We start from the raw sequence: 18,120 nt of genomic DNA, 5'->3' as shown, positions 1-18,120 counted from the left end.
GCCAAAGGAGGACAGATTTTTGATTCTGCATGAAGTAGCAATATAGACTCAGAGTGATGGGAGAGTGGCTGCCCCAGACAGCTAGCCCATCAACGAATAGACACCTTTCTTCGGGTCCTAATTCAGCTGTTCCCCACTGGCCTGGAAACAGCCAAGGAAAACAGCAAGTATACTCCCAATATTGCAGCAATGAGTTGGTGGCAGATGGTATTTGCCAAAAATGATCATACTAATCCCATATGGTTTTCTTACAATGTGATGCTAACACCTTCATCTAGAATTGAGGTCTAGGTTTTTTCCTCTTGAATCTCGGTAAGTCTAGAGATTCCTGGGGAGCCCAACTGCTCCAGCATCCCTCTGCTGAAGTCTTCACAGCCCGGGCCACAGATATGAAAGACAGAAAGCCTTCCAGATGACCCCAATCCTAGCCACCATTTAACTTCTAACTCATGAGATGCAGTGAGCTGGAACTGCAGATCCACTCCTGAATTTCTGACCCACAGAGACTGTGAGATAATCAATGAATATCATGATTTTAAGCAACCAAGTTTCAGGATGATTTTTTTTCCCCACAGCAAAAAATAACTAATCAGATTTAAAGAATGGGGAATGTTTAAATTGATACAGCACTAAGCCGCTTTTAATTCCAAGTCTGTGCCTGTGTCATCATCATTCATTACCACTTATATAATATGATTAAAGGTTTCTCCATGGGCAAGCAAGGTTCAGGGAGGAAGCCAGAGGGCTTGGGCTGAATATAGCTACCCTCTCACTTTTGATGCTGTTTAAATGATGACTTACGCATGTATGCTGTGTTTTTCATTCCGTTTTGCCCTGTGTAAACACATTTCTCCAGCCTTCTTATTAACAATGGCCAAGTGGAAATTAATCAGTGGAAAGAGAGCCAGCTTTTTAATTGATGATTGTGAATGTGGAGTTGGGATAAGGTCCTGTGAAAGCACATTGATGCATTACTTTTACAGTTTTCCTCTCACATTTTGTCCTGCTACTAATTCTCAAAAGCAGACATAGGCTGTATTTAAGGCAATGCAGAAGCATCTCTACAGGAAGTGGGCATAGACCACAGTCTCCTGAATGGGCTATTTTCTTCCAAACCACCCTTCATCCCACTAAGCTCTTTAGCTAGAGTAGTGTTATTGGAAGTTATCGGAATTTTAAAAATTGTCTTCCTCATTCTATTGACTACTTTTTGGATTGAATTACAAAACTTGCTAAGTATTTTGGTGCAACATAGAAATTAATTATATCACCTGTAATTCTCCATTTTCATCCTCAATAACAGATTCAATAGTTAAGAATATAGAGTATTATACTGCTTCTGTCTATAAAGAAGAATCTGAGGGAAATATAATTTTTGTCTACCATAAACAAATGTCTGTGTTCTAGATGAGAAAGCAACCTCATGGAATATGTCTCATCTTAGGCTTCTTTATCATCCAAGTGCCTGGCATTGTTTCTGACAAATTGTGTGTGCTAATAAATGCTTGAACAATAAATGCATGAGTAGATGCTGGAGTAAATATGACTTGGAAAAGAACATAGACATTTGTTCGTGCATTTGTTTAGGCAGGTGATGTGTGTGTGTGTGTGTGTGTGTGTGTGTGTATTCACGTATCTCCTGTCATTTGGCAAACATGGTACTAGCCACTAAAGATACGAAGATACAAAAAGGCACCTGTGATCGCCACACTCACAAAACTTAGATTCTAACTGAAAAGATGATCATCAATTGAATAAATAAAAAATTATGGATGAGTGAGTATGTAGAACAAGCAGAAGTCTATTTCATGACTGAAAAATATATTAGAACAACCATACTTAGAAAGCAAATTTGTTATAATTTAGTGAAGCTCTACTCTTGGACATATACCCTACCAAAATGTGTACATATGTTCACCAAAAGACACTTAATAGCATGTTCCTAGCAGCACTACTTATCATAATTCCAAAATGGGAATGACCTAAAATACAGATTGAAAGTAGAATAGATTTTAAAATTGTGGTATATTTATGTAATCAAATACTGAACAGCAATAAAAAGAAATGACTTACAGCTATATAGAGCAATATTATGAATCTAACCTACATAATATTGAGTCAAAGTGCTCACTATATTATTCCACTTACATGAAGTACTAAACTGAGAAAGTTAACCTGTGCTATTCGAAATAAGATGGTGGTGACCCTGGCTGAGGTACTAACTGCAAATGGGTATGTGTTGGGGGCTGTAGGTGCTGACTGTGTTCTGCTCTTGACCTAAGAGTTGTAACATGAATGTACTCATTTGCTGTGCATTTGTCTGTATGCATCTTATACAGTAAAGTAAAAAGGTAAAATGGCCAATAGCTCCATATCATCGGCCAGTTTAATCCTGAAGTCTTGTGAATGAAGATATGACTCTTTATGGTTGAGTGATGATCTACTCCTTTCACCTTATTTTCTTCCCCTGCGTGCCAATCTTTGCCCAACAGAAATAGCCTCATTTCTCAACCATGTCTTCCTCTTTTCCATCTTCTTGATTCTATAAATGTGGTTTCCTTATCTGACATACTCCATTACTCTTCTCTACCATAAATGTCCCTTCTCATGGGATACCCAGGCTCAGCTGTGATGTTATGTTTAGTAAAAAGTTATCTCAGATTGCTCTCTCCACCCCATAATACACTTCATGTGTTGTTCAGTTTATCTATTGTATTTCCAATTATGAATTATTTAAAGTTATCCCTTTACATGTATTATTACCTACCCTCCAACCGCTACGGGCTGAGCAACTTCAGGAAAGGGAACAGTTCTTAGACTTCATCTTCCAAGCGCCTGGCATAGTTCCTAACATATCATGTGTGCTAATAAATGCTTGAATAATGAATGTATGAGTGGATGCTGGCATAAATATGACTTGGAATACAGGCATAACTAGATTGTCAAATAAAAAGGAAGCTGGGGAACCCCAATTTGTAGAAAGAGTGAAACTATCAACTCATATGATCACCGCAAGCAGGAGATGAGACAGCTAAAGCTTTACAGAGAAATGGTGTCACCAGGCAGAATTATTGATGCAGGTGGGAAGATTGGATAAAGGAAACTTAGAGCACATGCACACACGCACTTGCGCGTGCGCGCGCACACACACACACGCAAAGACTTCTAAGCGAATGAATGCTAAAGGCAGTTTCCACACAACAGAAAAATACAGTTGCCTCCCTTGTGGCTTATCCATGCTTCTAATTCATGCACCCATTTACTCGCTTATTCATTCATCCACAGCTCTTTATTCAGCAGTGATTACATGCTAGGTATCATTCGAGGCGCTAGACGTTACAGGTGACTCAGTCATTGCCTATAAAGAGAAGAAAAACATACAAACATATTATTAAGTTGATCCAACCTGATTATTGAGAACCAGGAAATGTCTACCATTGCATCCACTCTTGATGTCTTTGGGATCATCATTTTGTTTAAATTAACCATTTCCAAATAGTCCTCAAATCACTTGTACTGTTTATCAGCTACCACATTTTTCTTTTATGTATTCCATAGGCAATACATCGTATTTTCCTTTTGGAAGCTAATAATTAGAGAGGGGGGTGAGAGAGAGAGAGAGGGAGAGAGAGAGAGAGAGACAGAAAGAAGAAGAAGAAGAAGAAGAAGAAGAAAGAAGAAGAAGAAGAAGAAGAAGAAGAAGAAGAAGAAGAAGAAGAAGAAGAAGAAGAAGAAAAGAAGGAGAAGGAGGAGGAGGAGGAAGAGGAGAAGGAGAAGGAGAAAGAAGGAGAAGAGAAAAACTTTAGTAAAATTTATTCTCTATCCAAGGAGATAAAATACACATTTTATAATTTTCCCCCGGAAATGTTTCTGACTTTCCACTGGAAAACACTGAGAACATGGAGAAGTTTGGTCAAGGATTATCTCTGCTTGGTTGATAAACAGGTCACCAGGCGGAAAGTGTTACAGTGATAAAATCTCAACTATTTTATATCCCAACGTCTCTTACTTAAAAGGTTACTTCACCACTTTGACGATCTCTTTTTAAAAAATATTTAAATATACTGAAAACCAGAACTCAATAAGCAAACCTCAGCTTACTTTTTTTCCACTTTTCTAGGTGTTAATCACAACCATTCCAGTGGGTAAATGCCTCCAGGGAGAACAGACAACTCTCTCTCATGCTCTCACTTTATATATATCATTATACACTTAACTTCGTCTATATGTCTGTGCACAGGTATCTCACTGCCCTTAATAATTTGGTCGTGTATCTATCTCTTGTCTTTAACTTTAAACTTCTGGAGTAAAGGTTAGTTTCCAAATATTTAATCTTTGCATCATTGACCTTGGGTTCAATGCATGGTACATTTTGGAGATGTAGTGTTTGTGGAATAAACGGAATTAAACGACTGTCTTATCTTTGGCTATTTACCAAATTATTTCTCCAAAGACACACATTTTAAATAGTCTACTTAATGCTCGGCCTTGATTTTGTTCCTATCAAATACTTAGATTCCAAACGGATTTGCAATGATTGTTAAAGCACTGGGCTGGTAAACGTCTCCACAGAGATTCTGCACGTTGATGTTTTAATTGTGTGTGGAAAGATACACGATCATATGCAGACACATTCCCCCAAACAGAGAACAAGAGGGTATGTGTGATGTCATCCCTCTGGGAATCCCACTGCCCAGTAAAGTAGGAAATCTGTCTTTGAAAGTTGGCGCGGCTGTGGGATGCTCAGCTGTCACTTTCTTCTCACATTTATTCTGAATGAGCACAATCCATCCATCAGTGCTTAAAGAGTTTTCCAACAGTACATTGACCTTGAATGCGGCACATTGATTTTCAGTAACGCACCGCAAATAGGGTCGTTACTGAGTCACCCAACAGTGAATGTGATTGGGAACAGATTCCTGAAATTCCGATAGGGTGCCAGCTGCCTCGGATGATGGATCAGCCTACTGTAAGCCATCAATCCTTGCCGGGGTCTTGAAAACGGTGACACCTGTACGAGATTTATCATTATGTACATCACCAGGTAAAGCATGAGACCACAACCAGGCTTTTCTGCAACACTGGGGCCTCTTGGTTGAGTGGTCTGTTTTGTTTGCAGCAGTATTTATTTACTGAAATGCTTTCCGGAGAAGGACCCCCTTGGTGAGGGTGACAAAGATGTAAGCACTATAGGGAATTACATCTGCAGCAAGGATTGAGCGATAGATAAAAAGCCTATGTCTTAAGCTGTTAGAGGTTAACGCCAGATCAATTAAGGTGATTGTTTCTTAGATTGCATTGGACAAATGTACACACACAAAGCGGGACATGAGCACAACCAGAAGGGAAGAACAAAGAGAAATTAACTGATGTTAGGCTCCAAATCAAACTGGAAAATGATTTTGTGTTCTTTTGAAATGCTAAATTTTCTTAATGAAGAGTTTCTTTTCCAACTGAAGCATCTGAGTCCTTTTTTCACTTGAGTGTAAGAAACCTTAGAACAAATAAAGAGGTTTAGCAAGGACTGGATAATAGTAGGTGTCAAGTAATTTTGCATTAATGTGGCTTTTGGAATGTGTGTCCTTTTTGGAGAAATTATATTGTGTTTTATAAATAATAATCAACATCACCTGTAGAGTATCTGCTATGTTCCAGTTGCCATTCCAGAGACATTACGAGGACTGTACTAACTTCCTAATAATAACTCCAGCATGTAGATTTGACTTTCTCCCCACTTTACAGATGAGGAAACTGAGCATCGGAGAGCTTGCTCAGGCTTATATCATGAGCAGAATGAAGATTGGAAATCTGGCTTTCACTCTTTGACTTCAACTCCTCCATACTTTCCCCTGTGGTTCACTTGCTTGTAGAGCATGAGAAATTAAGTCACGGGCGTTTAGATATATTACCTGGTTTTAACATCGCCCACCTTAAAGGAAGCAAGTTAGAGCAGATTGCACCTTGATCCCTTGTCCAAACAGGTTAACAGATATTGCTGGGCATGTGAAATTTGCAAAGGTGCTCCTTTGAGAGGTGCCAAGCTCATGATTATACTTCCCTAATTATAAGCTTTTTGCACGACGGAAAGTGTTTGGAGGGGTCTGAGTCTTATAATTGATGTTTGTGAATGCACGCGTCAACCCAGCAGACAATCCAGTGTTGGATGCACATGATCCTCCTCCACCAGACAGAGGGGTTGATATCCAACCAGGCAGTATCTACAGTGATGATAGGTGAGGGCCACCATGGGTCAAAACTAAGCCCATGCTACTCACGGGAAGATTTGGAAAATGCTCACCTCACTTCTTTTGATAATTAAGCCCTGCATTGGTGAGGAATCCAATGTGTGCAGTCAGAGTGAGCTGCTTGGTGAGATTCCGCTTGTTCTTAGAAGTCTTCTCTGCCTTACTTACTTTCTGGATCAGGCACAGAGGTCTGGCTCCAAAATGTAGCCTGATTCATTCATTCATTCATTCATCTCAATCCCCACTTCCCTCCCAAATTCAAGCTTGAGTCCCAGAGTGTCTGGCATGCCTCTGGGGTATAAGGCTTTTTATAGAAGTGATGTCTTCTTTGTCTTTTTTATTTTGAACATCCTGTATAAAGCTTTGGAAATAGACAACCCTCCATGCATGTACTTTAAAAGACAAAAAAATGTTAACAGAGAGACTCATCATGGTCCAGAACATTCTTCCACCTCACAGAGGCTGTGAGGCCACATGGGATAATGTAGCTGAAGCACATGGCCTTCCTGTGAGGGGACATGGGGACCAGGGACTGTCCTCACATTTGTAGGCTCATGGTGGCAATAATGTAGCTGCTGTGAAGTTCTATATCTCTCTCTTATATACAGTAGAAATTTAACAAATATTCATTAAAAAGCATAATTATTCATCAAATTAGTGTATGCATAAGCATCTCTTGAATGAATAAATAGCCACAGAGTGAATGAATACCATAAATAACTATTTGTCAAATAAGTGGATGGGTATCTATTCGCCGAATGACTTCAGACACAACTTGGCTGAGTTAAGTTTCTCACAGTTCTAGGAATTCAAGCCGAACTGATACAGTGGATAACTCTGAATCTAAACTTGTCAATGCATTGTGTTCAAACTATCTGAATATCTAAACTCCCCAAGTGCACAATTGATGGAATTGACTGCACAGAAATCTGTTCTCAAAATTCCAAAAACTTCCCCATAATTCTAGTTTCTGTGTCTAAAGATAAACCTCCCACACATTTTTGCTATTCATTTTCTCATTTTTGAATGACCAGAAAAATGGTATCCTGGGTGGTAGGCATACTGTGTGTGCTCAAGGAATGAATGGGGCTTCATAAACATCTATTCCAAGAGCTATCAGTATTCATAAAGGAAACCCAATACATGACAAATGTGATTAGAAACGACTGTCAAATAATGACGAATACGTTCTAATAAAAACAGACACAATCTTAACAATTACTTGAAATGCAGGTATTTATCAAACAGGGCAAGATTTTAAATGACCATCTTGCATTAAAGAAATCGAACTGATGGAATTTTAAATATGCAGCTTGGCCATTTCACTTTGTTCACGCCTTCCCCCTCACCAGGCTCCTTGCAGAGAAATGGGGTGGGAGTGAATTTAAACAAAGACTGTTCTAATGTGCCCTGAAGTATTCACATTTTTTACCAATGTTATCTCCAGAGTTCAACTCTGCAGAAAAATGAGACCACAGTCCAGAGGAGAGTGGGACAGATGACGGTCTCTCAGACTCCAATTGTGAGAAACAATGGAGAGACACACACACAGCTGAATACACTCTGCGTGGGTGGGAGGTGCAACTGGGCCCCTTGGTAACGGTCCTCAAAAGGGCACTTATTATTAATGGAAACGTCCAGATAGATGAATCTATGGAAAAATATCTAACCGAGCAGGACATCGATGATTAGAAATCCTCTTTCTCCCACTACCAATGCACTCGTTGTCTTTCTCTATTTTGGGGACCCTAAACAAATCCTGTGACTCTAGCCACAAGGCACCAGAATATCGAATGCAAAGCTCACCAGTTATTAACTTCCTGTAGAGGTGATGATTGTATTTTTCAAACAACATCACTAATAACAATAATAATAACAACCTTGATCATGATCAGGACATTTTTTCTTTTCTTTTGCCTCCATGATTTTAGTTCATTAATACAAAAATTCTTAAGAAGTTCTAGAAAAATGAATTGCTATCATCTAACGTTTAGTTAATTGCTGTCCATATGCCAGGTCTTCAGCTAAACATTGTATAGGTTTTATGGGGCCTGAAGATCACATGCTTTGAGGACTCTTTTCAGGAAAAATAATATAAAAATTAGGCACGAAAGTAAATATTTATTGAGAATGAGAAGATTATAAATTTTAACAAGCTTTAAATACTACAAACATTAAATATTTCTAGGGTCTTGGAAAGAGCCTATGCAAGAGAAAGGCCTCAAAGCTTAAGCACCATTGGCTTCAGTGAGGTGAGCCTGCTTCTCACATTATCTGAGATTATATTATCTAACCCTCTTCACAATCCTACAAATTAGGTGCAACAATTTTTGTCATTCTACAGAGTAAGCGGTTATGGCTCAAACAGGTTAAATCACTGACCTCAGATTACAGAGTCAGGATTTGAACTTAGCCTTAAGACCAAAGATGACACAAACACACACAAAAAAATCCCTCACAGTGAATCTGCATTCTAAGTGACTCCTCTAAATGAAAAGATAAACATCTCATCCGTATGAATCAGAGTAGGAGTTTCTGGACTTGGGTACACAGGGTCAATATCCTAACAGTTATCAGCTTCAATTAAGATTGAGAAAGGAAGGAAAGGACATGGGGAATAAAGAAAGAAGGGAAGAAGGATGGGTGGAAAATCATGCCAACTCCCATTTTTTTATTGTTCGCCTGTGCTTGGTCATGATGTCATAAAGCGAGTCACTGATGAGAGACCTTTCTCGACTTAAAGGGAGGACCACATGGTAAGACGTCTCAGTGGTTGAGGACTGGCCTTTGTCTCTGTATTCTCCATGAGAGCAAGTCGAGCTTCAGGAAGGAAGAAAGCTTCATTTTGTTCAGCATCACTGCTCTGGCATGAATTATATTCTTTCTAAATCTTCGTTGAAAACAATGATTATTTAACTGAATGCATGAATGTGTGCATCCTCCAGTGGTTTTGCCTTTTATATTATTCACGTGAAGAATAATTGCTATAGAGTTAAGAATGGGCAGGCAAGGCCTTTTTTTTTTTTTTTTTTTAAATTTTCCAGCAACAAACAGAATACGCCTGTTCAGTTGCTGCAGGGGTGAGGTTGGAGGGTAAAGAGGACCCAGGTAACAAAGATTCTGAGTGAATAAGACAACTTGTTACCCACTCTTTGATCTGCGTGTCAGTTTCAATCCAGTCTGCGGTCATCCAAGTGGCAGCAAACAACTACCTGGGAATGTCACTGCATAGATTATCTCAGGTGTGGACATGCTCTTTCAAGGGGATGTGGGGAGGATGGATGAGTGAGGCCAAGGTCAGCAGACAAGCTGCCCAGCCAGCTGGATGCTTTGTGTGAGCTTCCTGTTTACTCTGCAGCCCTATGTCCAGTCATTGTCCTTCCCCACTGGGTGGACTTCCCATCTCCCTGCACAAGAATTTGGAAAAAGAGAAAAGTTAGAAATACATTGTCCAAGCCAAGGTGGCTGGAAGCAGCATAGAGGTTTAGAAAGAGCACAGGCCTGGAGATCATAGAGCGCTAGTGTGAGTTCCAGGTGGGGCTCTGGGACTGTCATTTCAGCTCTGCAAGCCGTTATTGACTCATCCACCAGATGAAAATGATAGAAACATATATGTCACAAAATGGTTATGATGGCTAAATGAAAAATGCATGCAAAGTGTCCAGCACAATGCTTGGTTCTTAGTAAGCATAAAAGAAAAACCTAATAGATACTAGTAGCAGTATTACTAGGAGGGTAGTGGTGGTCATCACCATGAGAAGAAAAGGAGGAGAAGTTGCAGGCTGGTGGTGATGGTAGTTACAGTATTAGCAGTAATAGCATCAAGAGTAAGAACTGTGGTCGGGTGGTGTTGGTGGAAGTTATACTAGTAGGGTCAGTAGGGATTAAAATAGGATGGTGGTAGTGGTAGTTGCAGTAGTGGTAATAATAGTAACTGTAATACTATGCTAGTGTTAGGTATAGTAATGCCAGCAGTAGGGGGAGAAGTTATTCCAAGATGATGGGGGTAGCTGTAGGAGGAGATGGAAGATGAGTCGGTGGGAGTTGTCGTTGTAGTATTAGTATTAGTGGTAGTAAGAGGAGGAGGAGGAGTTGTAATCAGGTGGTATTGATGGCAGTTATTACAGCACAAGAATAAGCTGGATTTTTAATATCATGGAAGTGGTGGCAGTTGCAGTAGAAAGAAGAGAAGAAGGAGGAAGAGGGGCTTTAGTAGATTGACGATGGTAGTAGGTGTAGTGTTCATAGGAGTGGAAATAAAAATAGTAAGTTTTAGAAACGGCAATAGTAGGCCAGGCTCAGTGTCTCATGCCTGTAGCCCCAGCACACAGGGAGGCCAAGCTGATGGATGGCTTGAGCCCAGGAGTTGGAGACCAGCCTGGGCAAGATGGCAAAACCCCGTCTCTACTAAAAATATGAAACTCAGCTGGGCATGGTGACGCACGCCTGTGGTCCCAGCTACTCTAGGGGCTGAGGTGGGAGAATCACTTGAGCTTGGGAGATTGAGGCTGCAGTGAGCCCTGATCATGCCACTGCACCCCAGCCTAGTCAACAGGGTGAGATTCTGTCTCAAAAAAACAAAACAAAACAAAACAAAAAACCCCAAAATAAATAAATAAATAAATAAAATGGTAATCATATCATAAATAGTAACAATAATGAAAATAGCCATAATAATATAGATAAGGATAGTAAAAATAGGTTTGCTAAATGTGCTTCTCTTCTTGAGTCCATGGTCTCAAGATTCCCAGGATGAATTGAGTAGTGATTACTGTATGCCGGTTAGTTTTGAAAAATTTCTAATGTTATGAAATTACTAACACACCCACACAAACACACAGAGAGAGAGACAGAGAGAGACATACACGCAGACAAGCTTGTCCTACAAAAATTAAATGATTATAGAGCTTCTAGGAGATGATCCTGGAGTCTACCACATGGGGAGCAGTGAGTTTTCTGAAGGATACACACAGGACACACACCTGAGTGTTGATGAATGCCCTGGTCTGTTCATTAGCCTTGACAGTAGTGAAAAGTTTAATCAAAGGGAAAGAAAGGCGGGATTGGCATCCATTTTGTGCCTACCCAGTACCATATCAGACATTGCCACTTGCCTCATTTACTCCTCTGCAGAACACCAAGAGGCAAGACGTTTACTCATGAAACAAAGGCTCAGGGAGGTGTGGAAACTTGGCCAAGCTCACACAGCTGGTACAAAGAGAACTGGGATTCCAATCCAGGGTGATTCTTTCACCAGGGACCTGCCCAGATTCCTGCAGCCCTCACTTCTCCCTCTTCTGAGGTCTGTGTTGGGTTACCGAGCACAGAAATCTTAGTACTTAAGGTTTTCTTACTAATTCATGAGTATTAATTTGTCCTCAGCTAGACTATAAACGTCTCAAGAGGAACCAGACAATTATCTTTGTATCATACATGATACCCTTTAAAAAACAAATAACTTTGTTGCTTAACTATAATGTGTTGGCAGTTGCCCTCAAGATGAAGTTATTTGTATGAATAACTAGAGGAAAATTGAACCAGTGCCTGGACATATTTTTTCTTGAAAGAAACCAGACATTGGTGTAAAATAGACATGGATTTAGATCCAGCCCCAACCCTTATTTTTTGAGAAATAAGAATAGCAAATTACATTGCTCCCTGAGTCTCAGTGTCCACATCTCTAAAGCAACCACATTTCTCTTCAGATGCTTGGAAATAATCTAGTGAGACATACAACTTGATGCCTGACAATTGACAAGCTTAATAGTAGCTATAGGCAAAGGGGTCACTGGAGCCCTGACTCAGCCATTTACTAGCTATATGAGTTTGGGTAGGCTGTTAGTCACTCATTGCCTCAGTTTTTTAATCTGTAAAATGGGGTGTTAAGAATAGGAGTTCATAGAATAAAACCTTTTTGAATGAATACACATTTAGAGTATTCAGATGTGTCTGACACACACGATGAATAACTTCTAGGAATTAGCATCAGTTATTTTTCATAATGATATCAGATGCAATGAGCACATGAGATGGAAAAATGTGCTTTACAGAAGAAGAGAAATTGAGATAGGCCTTGAAACACAGGCTGCTTTCTGAATGGCCAGGAGGTTCCACACATTCCAGGGAAAGGAAACGGTATAGGCATGGCAGTGGGGAAGGGTGTGGCCTTCCTAGAAGATTGGGAACAGATTTATGGATAACATCTCTTGTCCACATTATACCTCTGGGATGCTGGGATGAGATGGGAAGCAGAAGTTGAAGGCTGCTTTCCTGATGCATCTGGGATGACCAACCTCAAATTCTGACACTGGCAACATTCGTACATTTATATTCGACTTACCCTCCATGTATTTTACTCTGCACACTGTGTACTGATTTGTCACTTTTTTAGGGTAAGATTATGTCTCTGAGTAAGCTGATTAGTGTTAGACTGATTGTTTTAAAATAACTCGAGCGGCATCTGAATTTATTTACATACATGATATTGCCTTCTATAAACACAGCTGTATGCAGAAAGAAAATTCAACGGTATTTTAGGAAGTTAAGCCAACAGTTTAGCTGTAATAAAGGCAGCTTTCTCATTCTTCTCTTTATTTTTTCTTTCTCGACTAAGTTTTTCTGCAAGGGTTGAGCCTAAATGCTTCTGCCCAGAAAAGTCTCAGGGAGTGGGAGAGTTGACGCTCTGCTGGCCACGGGGAACAGCCGTCAGGAGGAGGCAAAGCGCGTCTTTTAGGGAGGTGACCTCTCCTGGCACCAACTCCAGGAAGCAAGGCCATGTTGACTTTCAAGCCAATGTGGAAACAGTCGTGAGTCTTAGGGCTGTTTCACACTCTGTGTAGGGCAAGGCTTTTCTGATTTCATTGGTTCCACATGTATTTAGGAAAGAACATTCTGTGTTGCCAGGCTCTGATTTGGGCTCTGGAGATTCAGTGATAAACAAGGAAGATGCAGACCCTGCCTTCATGAACCTTGCAGTCTACGGATAGAGTCAGGTGATTGGTAAGAGGTATGAAAATGACTATGTAAATGCCATCATGATGAATGCAATCGTGTATTAGGTTGGTATAAAAGTAATTATGGTTTTTGCAATTAAAAGTATAATTACAAAAACCTTACTTTTGCATCAACCTAATACAAGGACATGCAATGGGCCACATGAGGGCAGGAAAGTTAGTGGTAAGAGAACACTCCTCTGAAGAAGTGGCATTTGCACTGAGAACTATGGGATAAATATGGACTGACTAGGTGAAGAGGCAAGGAAAGGGCGTTAGCTTGAAGGGGCGAACTTGGTGTGTTCAAAGGAGGAGAAAGAGGTCAGCGTGGCTGAGTAGAAGAGAGTGAGGTGAGGATGCAGAGGAAGTCCGAAGCCAGACCAATTATGCAGGTGTGGGCTGTGCTGTGGATTTCCACTTTATCCTCCAGACAATGGGAATCCATCAATGGGTTTCAGCCATGGAGTCACATGGTCAGATTTGTCTTTCAAAATGACCAGGAGAGAATGGATTGGTAGGAGACATGACAAGGGATGTGGCACATCCATCAAATGGCTATTGCAGAAGTGTACGCAAGAGGGAAGGGTGACTAAGACCAGGCAGGGGCAGTAGAGATAGAAACGAGCAGTCAGATTGAGATAGAAGTTGGTGATTTAATCAATGCAGCTCACCTTTGACTGGACGTCAGGAAAAGGAAATATCAGATCCAATTACCATTTTTGTTTGTTTATTTTTGACCTGAGTAACATGAGTGGTAGTGATACCACTCAAGGAAATGGGGGAAGATAGGAAAGAGCCAGGCTAGAGGTAGAATGTAAAAATTATGAGCGTTCTTTGGCTTACGTAAAATGTATGATGTTTATAAACTTCTAACAGGAGATGGGGGAAGACAGAGATGTATAGGTCTGAACATCCAAGAGGGACTTGGGGTGGATATTTTGTTGGAAAGAGAGAAAGTAAGTATGCAAAACCATGAGAGTGGATGAGATTATGGAGAAAAAGAGGACGATGGTAGCAGGAGAAGCTTATGAAGGTGTGAGTTCCTTGAAATCATCTCTGCTGATTCAAGACATTGCAGGCAGTTTGAAGTTCTGTCTGGGGAACAGGTGTCTGAAACAAGCTGTGTGTGTCATAGGATGGGACTCAGAGAAGTAAGCTGTGCAGACAAACAAGGCACCAGTTCCAACAGGAGGATTTACACCGTTTGTCCTCCTGATGTGTCACGATGCAGGGAAATGTCGGCTCTAAATCCACAGAGGATTTATGTCAGCACTCCACTGCGGCACGTTTTTGAAGCCCAGCACAGGAGGGATTTATTAGGCCCTGGTGCTATATCACTTTTTCTTAGAATTTTGACTGCAACACATTCTTCTTTTGATTATTTAAGCTCTCGTTATCTTTTAGCCCATTGCCACAAAGTCTTCGAGTAAAATGGAAGAGCTTCCCAGTGCCCAATAAGAGAAAGAAAATACAAGAAGGAAAAAGTTGGTAAGAGATTCATTTTGCTCTAAAAATGCCTCCATGTGGAAATTATTTTAGTGGAATTGCTTAAAAATTTTATTAGCTAACATCAAGAGGCAGTTTAGTGGAAGCTGGAATGGTCCACGATCTGAGCCCTGTCACTCACTAGCTCTGTCACCTGGCACAACTCACTTAACTTCTCTGTGCCTTCTAATCACGTCTTTATATTAACATTCCTAATAAATAGAAGTACTTCCTTGATGTTAGCTCTCATCATTTTTATATCAGTTATAGGAGCCCAGAGCTGAGAATGAAACCTCTATTTTGTCCACAGTCATTTACTGATTAATTCAGTGGCTCCAGGCAACCACATATCTTGAACCATATTTTCCTAGAACAGAAAGAGTTTATTTTATTCAAAGCCCCCACAGAGACCATAATTGGTCTCTATAATTGCAGCTCTAAAATCTGAGAGAAAATACCCTTTATGTGCAAAAGCATTTATCACAGCATCGTTTATGATACAGAAAAAGCATAAACAATTTAAATTTCCAATAACTAAACAATGGTTAAATAAAATTTGGCCCATCAACTTGATGAACTATTAAACAATTAAAGTTACTTTATGTGCATGTGAGTTAGTATATGTACAAATGTACTTTATGTATGCCAACATGTTATTCTTGCTAAAAAAATTGTAACTGGGCATGAGAGAGAAGCACTATATGTACATTGTCCATTTCTGTAATTACTGAATGTTATTGAGTAGTGGGATTTATTTTTTTCTTTATATGAAGAAGAAATATATAAAATGTATAAATATATAAAGATTATTATTCTAAACATACAACTTGTCTTTGACACAGAAGTTGTATGTTTAGAATAATATTACTGAGGTAAAATACATGTATGTGATAATAGGATACATATATTTTAATAGAATTCATAAATTCTGAGAGTGTAATTGATGAGTTTTCATAAATTTATCCAGTCGTGTACCCATCTCCATAATAAGGCATTTCCACTCCCCCATGTAACCATCTCCATAATAAGGCATTTCTACTACCCTGTATCCTCTTTTTCTCCCTCATGCTTTTTGTGGTTTATTCCCTCCTCCCATCTCACCCCTGGAAAAACACTGATTTACTTTCCATGACATTAATTTTATTGTATTTAGAATTTCATAATCTCGAATTTCATATAAACATATCCTACTGTCTGTTTTTGTGTGTGTGTGTGTGTGTGTGTGTTTTTCTGAGACAGAACTTCTCTCTGTCTCCTGGAGTGCAGTGGTGTAATCTCGGCTCAATGCAACCTCCACCTCCCAGATTCAAGCGATTCACCTGCCTCAGCCTCCCGAGTAGCTGGGACTACAGGCATGTACCACCATGCCTGGCTAATTTTTGTATTTTTAGTAGAGAGGGGGTTTCACCATGCTGGCCAGGCTGGTCTCGAACTGCTGACCTTGTAATCCATCTGCCTCAGACTCCCAATATATGTTGTGTTTGAGTCTGACTACCTTCACCTAATATAACACTTTGGAGATTCAATTATGCTATTGCATTTATCAATAATGTGTTCCCTCTTATTGCTGAATAATATTCCATTGTGTGGATCTATCACCACCTGTTCACCAGTAGACAATTGTGTGGGTTGTTTCTAGTTATGGGCCATATTGAATAAAGCGTCTATGATATCTACTTGATTTACTACTCTATAAGCAGTACTAGTCTTTGCATAAACATAAATTTTCGTTCAACTCTGATAAATATCTAGGAATGGGATTCCTGGGTTATGCACTAAATGCATTACATTGATGCAAAAGTAATTGTGATTTTGCCATTAAAAAAGGTATGTTCCAATAGTTCCACATTCTTATACCAATATTGGTAGCACAGGACTTGTAACATTTTTGCTATGTTAGTGAATTGTATAGTTGTATCTTTTTGTGATTTTAATTTGTATTTTTCGAATAACTAATGATGTGAGTATTTCACATACATATTTCTCATTTGTATCTCTCTTCTTTGGGAGAAGTGTCCCCGTTTTATAAGAGGTTTTTTTTTTTTAAATTGTTGAGTTGGAATATTTATTTTTCATGTTCTGGTTATGATTCCTTTATCAGGTATCTGTTTTACAAATATATTCTCCCAGTCTTCGTAGTTTTTGTTAACAGAAAAATTTTAACTTTGAAAAAGTTCAGGGTATTAACTATTTTTCTTTTAAACGTCATTATTAGTGGTGTTTTAAATTACAAATTAAATATCTTTACTAGACATGGGACTATCTTGGTTATCTAATTCTTGAAGAAACTGGTTGTTTCTTTCAACAGATGTGTCCATTTTATCTCTGTTATCAAATTTATTTAAGTGAAGTTCATAATATTCTCTTACCCTTTTAATGTTTGAAATATCTGTTATTTTAGCACTTTATATTAATAATTTGGGTCTTCTCTTCCTCTTTCTGCCTCCCCTTCCCTTTGCTCTCTCTTTTATGTGCACACACATAGGCAAGCATGTGGAGTGTGTGTGTGCGTGTTCAGTCTGGCTAAAGATTCACCAATTGTATAGATTTTTTTCAAAAACCTGCTCTTGTTTCATTAATTTTCTTTTTTTTGTTTGTTTTTCTACTTTATTGATGATTGCTCTTATCTTTATAATTTCCTTGCTTCCTGTCCTTATTTAAAATTTGCTTTTCTAAGTTATTAAGGAGGAAAGTAAGGTCACTTATTTGAGACCTTTTATTTTTCTAATGTGAGCAATTAATGATATAATTTTCCCTCTAAGTACTGCTTGAGCTGCATCTCACAGATTTTGATACATTATGTTTTTATTTTAATTCATTTCAAAATATTATCTACATTGTCTTATTATTACATCTTTGATTCATAAATTATTTAATAAACTGCAGTTTAATTTTCAAACGTAAGGATTTTCCATATGTTACGCTATTATCATTAATTAATTTTATTGTAGCCAAAGAAGGCATTTCATATGGTTAAAATTGACTTAAATTTATTAAATCTTGTTTTATGGCCCAGAATATCATTTATCTTGGCAAATATTTCATATGCACTGAAAAAGAATGTGTATAATGCTGTTGATGGATAGAACGATCTACAAATGTCAAGGAAGTCGAGTTGGTTGACTGTGTTCTCCATTCTTACTGATTTTCTGTCAACTCATCCTATCATTTACTGAGACAGGAGTCTCGAAGTCTACAAATATAATTGTGGACTTGTCAATTCCTCATTTTAGTTATATCATATTTTGCTTTATAAAATTTGAAACTCTCCTTTAGGTTCATAAACATTTAGAGTTGCTATGTCCTCTTGACGAATTGACCCCCTTCACCTTATAAAATCCACTTTATTATTCCTAGTCATATTCTCTGTTCTGATGTCTAATTTTTCTGAAATTTAT

The 18,120-nt window shown here is 38.9% G+C and overlaps 1 long non-coding RNA gene across 1 annotated transcript in view; it reads right to left on the bottom strand.

Moving 5' to 3' along the window:
* Positions 1-3,275: 3,275 nt before the first annotated feature.
* LOC117088093 overlaps positions 3,276-18,120 on the bottom strand; it is a 180,446-nt gene continuing 165,601 nt past the window's right edge. Inside the window, exon 3 of the long non-coding RNA XR_004438996.1 lies at positions 3,276-3,358. This is a non-coding gene — a long non-coding RNA (uncharacterized LOC117088093). The remainder of the gene's footprint in view (positions 3,359-18,120) is intronic.

The sequence above is a fragment of the Trachypithecus francoisi genome, unplaced genomic scaffold (genome assembly GCF_009764315.1).
Source record: "Trachypithecus francoisi isolate TF-2019V2 unplaced genomic scaffold, Tfra_2.0 Lachesis_group10, whole genome shotgun sequence".
NCBI classification, from domain to species: Eukaryota; Metazoa; Chordata; class Mammalia; order Primates; family Cercopithecidae; genus Trachypithecus; species Trachypithecus francoisi.
The sequence above is the reverse complement of the archived record's forward strand: the minus strand, read 5'-3'. Positions and strand labels throughout refer to the sequence as shown.